The sequence below is a fragment of the Phodopus roborovskii genome, unplaced genomic scaffold, assembly GCF_943737965.1.
Source record: "Phodopus roborovskii unplaced genomic scaffold, PHOROB, whole genome shotgun sequence".
Taxonomy (NCBI): domain Eukaryota; kingdom Metazoa; phylum Chordata; class Mammalia; order Rodentia; family Cricetidae; genus Phodopus; species Phodopus roborovskii.
Window position 1 is genome coordinate 25,902,322 of NW_026126558.1, and position 15,564 is coordinate 25,917,885.

Below are 15,564 nucleotides of genomic sequence, written 5' to 3' on the forward strand. Positions count from 1 at the left end.
AGTGGGTATTTGCCTTACTCAATTTGTTTGATTTAGAACAAAACAAAACAGTTAATGCTCCCACCTCTGGGTCCAAGTACTTAAGCACAGATTTAACAACAGTGGTTATATGAATAATGAAAGAGTTTGCACCTTGTCAGGAAACAGCCCTGACATCAAAGAGGCATCACAATGAAGCTACAGTGCAAACTTCCTCCCAGCACCCCTGCTTCCTGCAAGGCCTTATTCTCTGAGTGCTGTGCCTGGACCAGGAGCTTGCTTCCTGTCTCCAGGGTAGTGAGTGACCAGCTAGGCAGGAAGTTTGATCCCTGCCTAGACCACCTAGGATAGAAGTGGTTTTATAAGGCCTCCAGGTGAACTGCACAACAAAGTAGCAGAAGCACCTCTCAGCAGAGGAGGGTTAACCTCACACTTAGGGCCAGGGTACTTACTATGAGATGAGTGAGTACTCCCTAGCCTGAGCAGGTACATAATTTAAGAAGGAGATACAGGCTGGGTGATGGTGGTGCATGCCTATAATCCCAGCACTCAGTAGGCAGAGGCAGAGGTGGGTAGATCTCTGTGAGTCAAGGCCAGCCTGGTTTATGGAGCATGTTCTGGACAGTCAGGAATGTTACACAGAGAAACCTTGTCTTGAAAAATGCAAACAAAGGAAAAGGAGAGGGTGTAAAGTTAGGTTATTGCTCCCACCGCCGGTCTTGTCCCGCCGCCGCGCAGCCCCAAATAATACACAGAGACTCTGTATTTGATATAATGCTGTTGGCCAGGTACTAGTTTCTTATCGGCTAGCTCTGTCTTAATTATTAACCCATTTCTATTAATCTCCACGTGGTCTTTTCTTACTGGAGAGAGAGCCTGCTGGCGTTCTGCTCTCTCCATCTTCCACCTTCACCCTCCTTCCTACTTCCTCTTTCCTCCTTGGCTCCTAGTCCTGCCTATCTTCCTTTCCTATTGGCTAACAGTGCTTTATTTATTAGTCAGTATGAGAAACATATTTACAGAATGACATCTCCCATCAAGAGAGTTTAAAGTAGAGTCATCAATATAAATAACATGTGAAAACTTTACACTATGTGTTTAATAGACGCACATACACATGTTTTTAGATGTCTGTCTTTCCCATTCTGAATCATTATGGGCAAAGGCAAGAAAAGCGGGTAGGGTGGGGTTTCTGGTTTCCTTAAATCCTCTTAATTTTCAGCCAGTAAAACTTTATCTAGTCACACACACTTTGAGCTGTGTATCTGCCCACTGTTGGAATTTCAGTAACTGTTTAGAAATAAAGAATTTAGAATGCTAATCTGAATTTAAAGGTCCAAGTTCAGCTCAGCCCCTCTTAAGTCATACTAAGGATGCGATAGTGATCACAGAAAGTTGGAAGCATCATGGAGCTTTACATGAATACACCTCATCACTCTGCTCTGCCAGTTTCATTGGGCAGCCTAAGTGACAGAGAATGAGTTAATCTGTTTCCTAGCTAAGGAGGTGGAGCACTTCTGGGGTTATCTAGTGAGTTATCTGAGGAGGGATTCAAACACCAAACCCCAGCAGGTTACTCCAAATCTCATTCCTATATTTCAGTCCTTAATGATCTACAGTCTGCAAGGGAGTTATGTCAAATAAACTTAATCCTATTCAAAAGTCTAAAGCAAACATACTATTTTTTCCTTCTGATTATTGCCGTCTGTTGTTTTTAAGTTAAAATGTTCTTCAAAATCATGAAAGGAGAGCAATGCTTTATGGGAATTCTGTTTGTAATTTTGACAGCCGCTTTCCTGATAACCGAGTTGAGGTGGGGGTAGAGGGTTTCCTTCAGTATGAGGAATATAGCTATTTCCAGTGCTGACTGGTAAGGCCCTACAACTTCTGCAGGCTGTAGTCCTGTGTGCCAGGTGGGTCCCACATGCTGCTGCACTAGTGTTTGCTTCCCATCTGCCTTTTCTGCAAGGGGCTACTGAGCCGGCCTCCCTGGCTTGTGTCTGTGTGGGACTCATTAGCAGTGGGTATGTGTCTCACACAGTGGTTCATTCACAGGCCTGCTAGCCGTGCCAAGGGCTGAGACTGCCTCTTAAGCCATTCTGGTGGGCTGCTATACAGAACAAAGCTGGGCTGAGCCCTCTCACAGCCCTATGGCCCTCCATTTGCACATGTGAGATCGCTGAGAAGGAAGCTTTTGGAACTCTCCTCACCAGAGCTGGATCCTAAGATTCCCTAGGATGACTGTAAGTGGCAACTGCTGCTTGTGACCTTGTGATGGTAGAGTGAGTAGGCACTAGATTTATCAGGTCTGGCCTTCCCATCTGCTAGCCTATGTGCAGATGCCACTCACCCTGCCCAGCTCAGGCAGTTCAGATAGGGAACAGTGGCTTGAAGATCCTGGCAGAAGGGAGCAGCTTTTGCAAGCTTTAGTTTGGCATTGCTGTTTTATTTATGTCCTGCTTGTGTCGTTGCAGCTGCCGGCTCAGCATCATTTTCCTATTTCTGTCCTTTCTCCTTGGGTCATGATTGTCATTTGATTCAGTTTGTTTTTACTTCACCCTGGTCACTGCAGCCAGAGCTGTGCCTGGGTTGGCTAGAATCATGGATCTTAGAAGCTTCAGAAAGTTTGTTATGGTCTCTCTGTGAGAGAGATTGTGTGGACTGGGTGCTATTGCCAGATTGCAGAGTCTGGGACACGTGCTTGGGGCACTGTTTCCACCTTCTGTCTTTGGTTGCCTCCTCATTAAATCTTTCAGGGCCTGTGGAGTTGACTAGCAATTGGTTTCTGACCTAGTTACAGGGAGCCAGTGTAACCCATTGCTTGTCACATCAAATGGGTCTTAATGTTTTGTCTTTGTGATGCAAATTGGGCTTTTGACATTTTAGTGTCATATTTCACTCCTTGAGTGTGTGTAGGTTGTTGGTTGATGTGTGTATATGTATGATGTTAGCATGGAATATGCTTGTGCAAGCAGGGTGGAGGAGGGGATTGGAATTCATCTTCCTCAATGAAGCTGGCATTTTACATTGCTGTGTTTCTATGCAGTTAACAGACTGGTTTCTGAGGCTACCCTCCTTGTATTTTTCACAGAGAGCAGTTTCCCTTGAGCACCGATTCACCTTGAGCACCGGTTCGGTTCTCAAAGGGGCCCACCACTCAACCCTTGATTTCAACTCTGTTTGCTGGTCTTCTGCTGAGGGACAACTAGGGAGTTCCTAGAGGGATCTTTTGGACTGTCTGTTTAAAGAATAAAGATTTCAATTGTGATAGTTACAGAGGATAGCGCTTGGCTCTAGTTGGTCCCATTCTCAGTGCTGTTGAGCTGTATGTGACTCGCCTATTTGCCTATTTGGCTTTTGTTTATGCTGCATTCCACAAGCAAATGTGAGGTATCTTGTTCAGCATATCCCTGTATGTGGGACCCTCCATCATCATTTTTTGTCATGTGTTATAAAACTACTCTACAAACACATTGGAAAAAGCAACAACCAGATTATCTTTTTATATTAAGTTATTCATATGTATCTGATTGCCAAGCAATGTAATAATCAGTATGAATTTATCAAAACTAGCATTTATTTTTTTCCTAAGTCTGACCTAAATCAAGAACTGGGAAAAGGAAAGGGAAGGACATTCAGCCTCAGCAGGTATGTCTAATCATAATAATCTTCTTGTTTCTTTTTGACTTGAGCATTTATCAAGAGTGCATTATGTTTTGGGGATGGAACCCTGTTCTTTTAGTTGAAGTTATTATATATTGTGCTCCTTGAGTAATATGCCAAGGAACTCTGTAATTTAGGTCTTTCAGAAGAAGATTCACATGAGGAAAGTGACATGTATTCCACTGAGTTGAGGTGATGCCCTCTCACACCCTCCCAGAGCAGCACAATTTCTGAGAAAGGAGAGGGAGTGGTTTCAGCCTAGGACCAGACACACCAACTTCCCCCATGGCTGTAAGTCACCAACTAATACTCTGTGTATTCCTTACTTCTTGGTGGTGCTATACAGCTGTTTTCTTTTAAGTTTAGTGAGCATGGCTCAAGTTTTTCCCATGTTCCATGGCTTCTGGTTTAGTCTGAATATCTTGTGTAAAAATGAATCTGTTGCCCCATAAAATAATTGAGCTTCAAGTTTTCAAAGGCCCTCATCTAAGACCCCTACTAATTTTGAAATATGAAAAAACTGAGGGTTCAAGACTTAAACTGTTTGCCTGTTTTCATAGGACCTGGATTTGAATTCAGTCACCCCTATCTATTGGCTGACTGGATGGGTTATGATGTATTACCGAGTTTGTTCTGAGACTAGGTAGATCCCATGTGTTTCCTTTGGTAATGCTATTCAGGCTGCAGAAAGAGCAGCTAAAATTAGGTACAAGAATCTCATTAGGTGCAGGGGTCTATTATTATCCATCAATGTGTCCCTCAACCTTAGTATAGCCTAATACATGCACCAAAGGTGGTCAGGCAGATGGATGGATGTCTTGCATGAAATGATGGGACCTCCAGGAACATTCTTCTCATGCTCTGATTATTAGTCTGGTACTTGCTAACCTCCCTTCCTGGATTCTCCAAACACCAGAAAGTATTTTAGACTCAAATTGATGCTATCAATATTTAATTTGACACTTCGATGATTCAGGCATTTAGTGTTGTAAACTATTTTCCTGTTTCTATTTTGGAATAAATTGGCTTGTTCTTTTGGCAGCTGTAGGTGGACCATTTCTTCCTGGCTGTTAGAGAAAGAGGTAGAAAAGGTCCTTAGCACTATAGTTCACTCTGGCTGTGGCCAATTCAAGGATCCACCCTGCAAAAGAAATATGCCATGTTACACACTGAGATTGAGATCATGTAGCTTACAACATTACACACCAATTCCTTTGACAGATAGTAACTTTAACACTGAGGAAGAAAAAAAGAAAATCTCACTACATTTCATTCATGGAGACTCATAAAATATCTTTTCCTTTTGGTATAAGACTTAGTGTCATTTGAATAGAGATGTTGCTATCATGAACTAAACCAAAGCAGTCCTGTGTATTTTCCAGTTTTCTCTCCAGCTCATGAAAATTCCAAGGGTGGAAAAGGCTTTCTATTCCATGTAGTATATAGGCAGTACTTTAATTATATCTTCTCTTATTAAAACAAGACACTTCTAATATTATGTGGATATAACAATATAATTTTTTTAGCCATTTTGGTGGAATAGAATGGGATTATTAAAGAATCACTTTATTTATGAAGTGCTTAACATCACATCAGTTACTTCATTCTGAGTCAGACTGCCAAAGCTTTGATGTTTTATTTCTGTAATGAAAGAAAGTCCTTGAAACATGCACAGGGAAAAAATTAGAAAAAGTCAATATCAGGATGTTACAGTTATTTTTTCCATATTTTATAATTCAAATAATTGAGATAACTTCACACAAAAGAAGCCTCCATGGTTTCTAGAAGGATTTCTTTGTTCCTGAAAATGAATGGAATTTTATCTGGAAGTCAAAACAATACATACAATGCAGAATTAAACTGTTAAAAAAAATAAACTTGTCTTTAAAATATATTTCCCATAAACAAATCAGAAGGCAGATCACTAATTACATTAAATTCATTTGCTTTCTCCGGGTCAGATTTGTAAAGATTAGTCTTTTCATGAGATAGTAGGATTTTAGGCTAAGAGTCTGAGGATATGATAATGGGCTGGGTTTTATGGGAGGGCAGAGAAACTTTTATTAACTAAGTTTACATCATAATTTGGCAGGTTTCTGGAGAGTCTTCTTAGATCACTACAACCAAACTGTGTCTTAGATCCAATCATGTCATTATTTCGCCTTGCCTTTTCTTTAGTCATTTTATTTTAGTACCCTCATTTTTTTATGTTGAAGATCCCATCTGAGATCATCTACAGAAGGACCAAAGTCTATGTGATAACCCAGATTTGTGTGTATTTCGCATGCTCCTTATGTGAGTCTAACATGCAGGCGGCAATGAGCTGGCTTAGCAAGTAAAGATGCTCATTTCTAAATGTAATAGTCTGTGCCCAATCTCCAGAACCCACATGATGGAAGGAAAGAACTGACTTGCAAAAGTTGTTCTCTGAGTTACACCATACATGCTGAGGCATGTTTATGCTCACTCCCCCACTGCCACCTCCACACACTACTATGGAAATATAGAAGATTCTATCATGCACAACAATTGTGAATGGCTGTCCACCCAAAGACTTTATAAAAACATAGCAAACAAAGGCAAGCAATGTGAAGCTGGAGCACAATGTACTACAGATTGACATAATTGCCAATGCAACCCAACCATGACAACACATGCTGAGTTAAACAAAACTGGAAGCCTAACTAAAAGTAAAAAACAGACGAGTTTAAAATAATAAAGAAAAAGATCTTGATCCAAAATGCTAACATCTAAAAGCCATACTGGAGAGAGTGTGTATGAATTAATAGGAGGAGAAAGGGATGGGACCACTAACTTTCTCTACCCCACCATTGTCCTTGCTCTAGGATATCCTGTGGGATATCTCTGGATTACCCAGACCTTTCTAGATTCCATTTTAAAATCACTAGACTATATCACTGAGTTGCCATTTGGCTCATAGTTCCTGAGATTTATGATGTTTCCTTTAAGTCTGAAGGCTGGGTCTCTCTGTATGTGGTTTACAGCAAACACAGAGAGGTATACGTATATCTTGCAGGAGCTATAAGTAACATAAAGGGTAGAGTCCTTGCTATTTATAATTCCATAGGAATAAGATGGTTTACAAGTGATTGGGTTCAAAAGCACATATTCAAGGACAAAAGGCCTTATTGTCTGGGAACAGTTGCTGGGAGTAGGGATTGTTGCATCTTATTGGAGCATATGCAGTACTATGCTCCAATAAGATGCTTGCTTGGCATGTGTGTCCTAGTGTAAATGGGTCCTAGAAAAGAAGTCACAATCCACTCAGTTTCAAACGGCTTTCACATGTTCTCATTGTCTTGATCATGTTCTGATTCTTGTGTGTTTGCATGTTTGAGGAATGCTCTGAAGAAAAGTAACCTTCTTTGATTTCCTATTTAATTAACTAGTGTGTGGCACAAAATAGATGCTGAGAAAATGCTCATGGGTAGACTGAATGGTCCACATGGATGCTGCCTTTGATAGGGATATGTGCATGTGTGTTTATGTGTGTCCACATAAATTCTGAGGGTATACTATCAGGAAGTATTGAGTCCTGGTCTTAAAGAACTAGGATTTCACAGAGAAAGAAATGCCTTCTATATAGAGTAAAAGAATGGAGGAAACATGGTGAACAATGCAGCAAACTCAAGATAAGTGGGTTTCTGGTAATCTACCCCAGATTATTTGGAACGTCAGCTGAGGCTCACTTGGGAAGAGTCTCCCTGAGAGCACTGTGTACTGCATATCAGAAACAAGACTCCATGGATGTGAGTTCCTGTAAGCTATGTGCCTGGACTAAATCACCTTGTATATTTTAGATATTTCTACTTTCAAATAGGAACAATCATTGTGACAATCTATTAAAGCATGGCACTTGACATAAAGCAGGATGTACAAATAAGGAGACTTAAAATGGGTTATAGGCAATAAGAGACTTTGATGTTTTGAAATTAGAAATAGTGTATGCAAACATAGCGCATGTAAGTGTGCAGCAACTATGTGAGAATGGGCTTTGTTCTCTTGTCTTTCTGGTAGCAAAATGGTGTTCTGTATCGTTCTCATCTCCCCCTACCAGAGATCGACTCCATGTCTCCATGTGCCTATAATGTGTGAGGTGCCAAAATTCTACCTTTGAGGATGATTCTTGGTTTCAATACTACTTGAAAAGAAATAGGATAAATAAAGCAATGACATCAGTATCTGGGATGGCTGTAATCAGACTGCACCTGATTGTGTATGTCTCTGTCCCTTTGTGTGACATAGCACTTGAAACTGCATGACTTTTGCTGAGAACCAAGGTCTGCATTAAAACCTTACTCCAAATTAATTTTGTGATTTTTCTTTTATAAAATCTTATTATATAAAACACAACCATTATTTTGGTACCAAATATGCCTTGTAGGTAGTCTTAATTTGCCTTTAGAATAAAATAGGGCATGCATAAATGTGCAAAATGAATTTTAAAGGAAGGAAAGCATAGGGTGAATTCTGGGCCCTGTAATTTCCAACCTAGTTTCTTCTTTATGAAGACCTAGTTTCAGGGAGTTCTTAGACTATGCTCTCTCCACATCACTAGGTCTGATTTGACATTGCCTCTGCTTATGTATTTTTCTTCTTGTCCTTGGAAGAGAACTGCCAATCTTCCCATTGGTACCTTTAGATATTTCACATGGTTTTTGATGCTAATGAGGCTAAGACACAGAGATTTGGGATTCAAGACACAGAATCTACAGCCACTTAGATAGCTGTAGGCTCTGTTCCTCATATACCCTCCTTCCATACCTCAGTTTCTATCCTGTAAAAATAAACATGGACTGATAGATAGACCAATGTTTCCCAACTCTGTAATCATTGTTTTTTTTTATTATTATTTACTCAATAGCATGTTTTCACTCTTTCACCATTTTGTAAAGATAATTTTGAAGATATTTTGAAGGTAATTATATTGCTCTCGTTTATGGAAACTAGTAGCTTGTCATAAAGATGAGGAAACAAAAAAAATCTAGATATAATTAAAGAAGAGCAATGTAGCTGAATCTATTCAGAGCCCCAGGCTGCCTTCTCTCTGTCACAGAAGAGACTTCTTTATGAATCACTGCAAATAAATTCTTTCTGCAGAGATCAAAATTCAAAGAATGGTGAAGGTAACTCTGTAAGTCGTGTTTAGCTGAAATTTAAGGCCAGCGATATTTGCTATTTGTTGAGCCTCTGTTGAATCGGTCATTGTACTAGTTTGTTTTTGTAGAGACTTCATAGTGGAATAATTATTTGCAATAATATAAATTAATATTTAGTAAGCAATGTTTTTCTACCAAATAAGAATATAATTTACAGAACTCATCTACTTTGCCTCAGCACAGCTCTGTGAATTTTATGGTAACTGAATGTCTGGAAAAGAGACTGAATTCCAAGTGTCAGGACTGGTGAGCCATAGAGTCCCAAATGAGAAGCTTCCTATATTTCTTGATGAGATCTTTCTATCACTATAACAAAAGCTTGATCTTTTCATTGTTTCCTGCTTGCTGGAAAAATAACTCCCTACCACCTTGCCCTCACGGCCCTTTCCATATGCCATATCCCTGATAGATCATCTTCTTTGTGATTTTGGTATTGGCCTATGAACCCCCATGACTCATGTTGAATACTAGAGAGGCACAACTTATAAGAACACTGATCACTGATGCTGCTGGTGAACATGAGTTCCTTTCAGCCAGGGGACCAGATGGTATTCAAGTAAGAGGGATACTTACTCTCTAGCATATTTGTCGTGGAATCTCCTGTCAAATTAAGTTGATAATTTACTGGATAAGGGAACTGTTGTGTTTCCAAATATTAGAAATCAAATTATGAGTAGCATTTCTGTTGTGTATATACAAATTTATATATAAATTATCCATCAACCTAACATCTGTAAATCAAATAACCATCTTGGACAGTTGCAAGCATCAAATACAAGAATAGCACATTAGAAAAATAAGCTGATTTAAATCCAGCTTACCTCTCTTGGCTGAAGATGTAAGGTAAAGCACTGATTGAGTATTGCCGAAGAAGGATTTTTAGAAACTTCCTGCCTCTGACTTGAGGAGATTCCCGTCATGTAAGAGCAGGATTTCTTCTTCTGTCATTCTACTGAGAGGGTAATGCAGCCCTGTCCGATGATGTAACACATCTCTATACTACTGCCCAGCATGTTTTGTTTTTCCTTCTTTCTTCTAAATTCTTGACAGTATTCATAAAAGTAGGCACCACTTTTAACCAAATAAGAATAATAAAAGAGGAAAATGTCAGGTCGATTTTTGAGGAAGTAAATCTTGGAGGAATCAGTCTCAATAAAGTTTTCTGTGAGAATAATAGATTCTGACATTGTCAAGTGACTCTTCTAGGTATTTCAAGAACAGCAAATGTATTCATACAAGTGAAAGATGGTATTCCACTAATAAAGTATTGTAAACTACAACTGAAACACTTTAGCAACCCTGCTCACCAGCCCATCCTGAATAAATGTAGTGTACTTAATGAGCTAAAAAGAAGACCCAGGGTCTCCACTAGACTCCTTACCTGACTCATGTTACCCTTCAGTAGCTAAATTCATATTGTGTCTGAAGAAAATGGCATGCCTTCACTCACTGAAGCTGTTTTAAAAGTATGTGAGAACATGGTGTCATGAATTCACTGCCCCTTTATCAGATAACTTGTTCAGATTCTGTTGATTAGTATTTGGTAGGACCTTTGTCAACCTGGTAGACAATACCCAGGAAAACAAACAAGCTTCTCTTGTGAATATAGACCATTAGGGTTCCCAAAACTTTTATTCTCACAGCATCAAAGTAGACTAATGAGCTATCTTTTTGCTTTTTATATTTTGCTCATTTTTATTTGAGAGGAAGTGAAGGTTGGAGGGCAATTTTGGGAGTCTGTTCTTTCTTGTTACCATATGGATTCAGGGGACTGACCTCAGATCATGAGGCTTAGTTCCCAGTTTTATTTTATTTTTTTTTTACTTGCTGAGCAATTTCTCATCAGCTGATCAGTTTCTCAGTGTGAATGGAAAGTACTACTAATTCATTTTGAGAATCTTTATTGTATTTCTTTCTGAGCACCAAGTTTCCAAAGGGAAATCCTGCCTAACTGTCCTAACTTAAGTCACTTACATTGCTATGGATGCTACAATCTCCCTCTCTGATGAGAAAGTAGTAACAGGCTGTGACAGGGCTAAAACATTGCAGTGAGAATATATGTCACAATGCCTCTCTAACCGTGAATGCTGACATCGGCCTTATTGAAAAGTTTGCAGATAATTTTATATCTTGATTGTGTGGAGGTTGCCTGTGTCTGATCAAATGTTAGAGACACTGTCTCTGGTCTTGAGCATAGTTAAAAGTTGGCTATTCATTCTACTTGAATGTTCCCCTGTCAAGCCACTTTCTCTGTGTACTACAGCAGCCTGGCTAACTAATATAGTTCTTACTCATTTTTTTTTTTCTAAATGATACCAGACTACTCATGACTGTGATCATATATTAAACCCCACAGATTCTGAAATCCTTCACTTGGCAAGTGAAGCACTTGGGAAATATCGCTTATACTTTTCCAAATTCAATATTGGCACAAACACATGCATCTAATGCCAATCAGAAATCACCTGTTCTTTTGCTACTTTGTGATAACAGCATCATGTTTTGACAAATGATAACCTCTGTCTCTGATTTTAATTACTTTAGGAGACAAACCAAAGAGTGTCATGTTCCATTACCAAGGCCGAGTAATTTGACCTAAGTGAGTACGTCTTTATAGTCCTTGAACTTTGAAGTTATCCCTGTCATCAAATACATAAATGGGTAATAGATAATATTTCTCTGTGTGTGTGTGTGTGTGTCTGTCTGTCTATCTGTCTCTCTCTCTCTTTCTCTCTCTCTCACACACACACACATTTTTGTTTTCTCACTCTCTTACATATAAGAGCATTTGTGCTCTCTCACTCTCTTTTTTTCCTGTTGTCATTCATTGGCTCCTTCAGTAAGCGAGTCCTGAAGAGGGCAGAAGTCTTCTGACCCAAGGAAATGAAAATGAGTATAAAATGGATTACAGTTTTCAGGGAGTGCATAGCTTCTTTGGGTACAAAGTTATAAAGGGCAGATAGCCACAATAACAAAGAGTTCTTTCCCAGGAGTAAAGCAATAGGGTGTGGTAAGGGACTCAACTATGGTATGTTAAGAAGATCCTGGAGCTCTCTGAGTGTGGACACTTCCCAACCTGATAAGAAATGTCTGAATGGGCCTCAAGAGGTGGCACAGTGCTGCTCCTGGAAACTAGTTTGGTTTCCAGTATGTCAGGCAGCTTACAATTATGTGTAACTCAAACCCCAAGGGAACTGATGTCCCCTCTGACATCTTCAAGAACCTGGACACATGTGGTATACATACAGGCAAGCAGGTATACACACATGTACAGGAAATAATTGTGAGAAGGAAATCACTGAGTGTTTTTTTTAACATTTTCAGACACATATTTATATTTTTAAATATAATATTGTGTGTGTGTGTGTGCGCGCGCGCGTGTGTGTGTGTGTGTGTGTATGCACTGACATTTCCACCAACTAGAAATACAGTGCAGTAATTTTTTCATAAGCAAAAAATCAACAAGTAACATTATCAAACTTAAGGAAAGTATTTAAGACACCCATACAGAACATTAATAAAATTTAATGAAGAATTACCCGTGTAAACAAAGCAAAGATATGTGCATGATCATATGTCTTCTACAATACAACTTAATTTTTTCTATACATTTTTTTTCTCTAACTTGTCTCTCTGCCATTTTAGTGTAAAAATAAAACATACTGTCTTAAACAAAAGCTTTTAATTTAATTATATTGCAGTGTCCTCAGGTTGTATATCTACAGGAATAGGTTCAATGTTTGTGTACAGCTTAATGGTGGTTATTCTTAGATTGAACAAACTTACTGTGGGAGCTTCTCTTCTTTCTCCTTTTCCTTCTCCTCTTTCTCTTTCCCTTCCTCCTTTCCAATTTCAAAGTTATCAGAATGGAGTATAAAGGGCAGAGCCTTTAGAGTCAGAGAAACCTAGATTGGAAATTTCATTGTGCCAATTTGCCTTGTTATCTTGGGCAAGTTATTGGCCTTCCTGAACTCTGCATCTTTTCTCTTTTGTGAAGTTGGCATGAGATAAGCTAAGCCCCTTTGAGCCTTGTTGGAAGCATTAATTAAAAATACATTCATGCAACAAAACACATCTTGTCCTTGCAATAATATCAAAGATCTACAGTGGTTGGAGAATTTTGCAAGATCATCTGATATGTAATTGTTAATATGCTAAAGAGAGAAAGTGAAACTATAGCTTGGGTAAGAACTTGTAATAACATGTAGAGTAGCAGAAGGCTACCTCATATGCTAGAATACTGTTTGTTTATTCATTTCTCAAAGATATTACAAAGGCTGTGAATATTTATTTAGTTCTGCTCCCAATAGCCCTTCTAATAGGGAATTATTTGGGTACAACGAAAGACATTTGTAAATGCGGCTGATAAGACTGCCATTGGACAAGGAGTGTTTTGTTGGACACAAGAATTCTATTATCCCTGGCTTCAGTTGTCAAGTGCCCGGGGAACCCAGAATTTATGGTAGCAGCACAATGGGCCTTTCAGAGTCCAGCAAGAGAGCTGTGAGATCCTGCTCCACTGCTTTTCAGGGCTTCTAATCTTTTTATCGGGCCAGGACAATGCCGGATTCAGCTGCTGCCTGAGCCTCCTGACTGTCCATTGGCCATCAGGTATTGTACAGTAATTACCATGGTGACAATGGACTCTCTTCTATGCCTGTCCATCGGCCCTTTAGAAAACAGCAAAGGTTGTCACTTTGTATTAGGTGCTTCTAAAGGCATGGCTTACTTAGGAAAATGACTAAAGGACATAAAGGTAATCATGTTAAAAGATTCATTTAAAAGGCTGCTGTGTCAAATCCATTTTGAGCTCAGGAACTTTTTGTAGATAGTTTCTTGTAAACACAACTAGTTTGGGGGCATCATCCCATGATTCTATCAGTGAGGAACCAGCCTGGGGAACTTCACAGGGGACAGGAAACGTAGGCTCCTGGGAGCTGCTATCTGTACATGGGAGCAGAGGAATAAGCTTAGTCAATGCACATCAGTGTCGTTAAAACTCTTTTGAGACTTGGTTTCCTCATATGAAAACAATGGCAATGCTAATGCTCAGAGGTGGGTGGATATTAGTTGCATGCTATATGATTGCCAATGTCCTGAACAAATGCTAACATATCTACTGATGAGTTTTAGGAAAAGCAAACATACAATGAAATATCAAACAACCATAACCATTGTAAAAGCAAAATATGTATCTATCTTTTTACAATCACAGCTCATGGTAATTGATGTTTTCAATTTATTCTTACCACTCTTCATGATAATCCTCCAAAATTGTTACTATCCACATTTTATATATAAAGACCCCAGACACCTATTGGCTACCTAAACTAAATCAAAACCTGAGCTTTAAGTAATGTTTTTTCACAGTGAATCTCCCTTTCTTCTAATAATTCATAATCGACAGGCTTATCTTATAAAATATGCTTCACCATATGGTTTTGGGACTTTGGCAATAACAAGAAAAAAAAACACCCAATGGTGATTATTAATGGCGCTTAATCATCACTTTGACAATGTTGAGAACATGTAACACTCTAAAAAGCTGTAAGCTCCCATCTGTAGACACCCAGAATGTACTGCACTTACTGAGCCCCTTCTGCTGCTTGCTGAGCAAGAAAACCACAGAGCAGGATCAGCCACATGCCAGTAGTCATTGCTCCTATACCATAGTAAAGTGTAGTCCTAACAGCTGCTTCATAAACCTGCATTGTAACTTGCATTTACAGTAAAGGCATGCAAAAGCTTAGTCATCATTTGCCTTGATTGACTCTGCTCCCAACCATCTTCAGTTCTTTGCTGCATGCTTACAGCAAATGGAGAAAGTATCTCTGGACACACAACAGGAACTGCTTAAACTGAGTTGTTGGGGCACTTAGAGCTTGTGAGGAGTGGACTTGTAGCAACCTAGTCCAGTCCTTCTATTTCTTTGCTGCATATTCTTGGGCATTCAGCACAAAGACCAGTTTTTCTATCTGCAAAATGAGGCTGCACTACAATCTCCCGCATTTGTCTATCCTGCTGCCCTGTGTTGTTTTCCTATCAGCACAGAGGCTACACCTTAATCTACTGCTGTTTTCAGCCAGCAATCGCAGCTCTGCAGTTACTGGCCTGCTTCTCTGGCAGCGGCCTGGCCACTCAGACCTTAGCCTGGCCGAAAATTCTGTTCCCACAGACACCAGCTATGTTCCTGCCACAGAAGACAGCTTTTAATTAAATCTCTATCATTCTATGTATCAATAAATCTCAGAAGTCAAAGGCTAGGGTGAAAACCTGCTAGGTCAGAGAAGCTGAGTAACAACTAGCTGGCCTTGTGTTTTTGCTGGCATTCCAAAAGAGAGAGCATCTTTATGCTCTGCCAAAACAACAGCAGCATCAACAAACACACCACACAAAGTGCTTCCCTACTATATCCTGTGCATTTCTCCATCATCTTACAGACACCCTATGACTCTCTATGATTACTTTCTGTCAACTAATTGTTAACTGTAACCTCCTGACCCAAGGTTGATTTTATTCAATTAATGCAAACTCAGGGTTCACAACGCAGTCATATAATCCCTTTTTGGCAATGATTTCTTTCAGGCCTTGTTCTGGCTGTGACTTTTGTACTCACAGTACATGCAGGCATTATCTGAAGATACTGATGAATGCATTGATGGAGTAAGTGAAAGGGGGAATACTTTAATGTATTATACATACACTTTCATCCACCCCTCTATAATCACAATGTGGTTGGTTT

At 39.4% G+C, this 15,564-nt stretch overlaps 1 protein-coding gene across 3 annotated transcripts in view; it reads left to right on the top strand.

The window, feature by feature from the left end:
- Cdh11 (cadherin 11) overlaps positions 1-15,564 on the top strand; it is a 148,800-nt gene that overhangs the window by 47,074 nt on the left and 86,162 nt on the right. Inside the window, exon 1 of one of the 3 annotated variants that reach the window (XM_051201852.1) lies at positions 2,065-2,222. The exons of 1 other annotated variant lie outside the window; for it this stretch is intronic. The gene's annotated coding sequence lies outside the window, so the exon portion shown is untranslated. Of the gene's footprint in view, positions 1-2,064; positions 2,223-3,912; positions 3,934-15,564 lie in introns of those variants that run through there. One more of the 3 variants, XM_051201853.1, reaches the window with a different exon arrangement.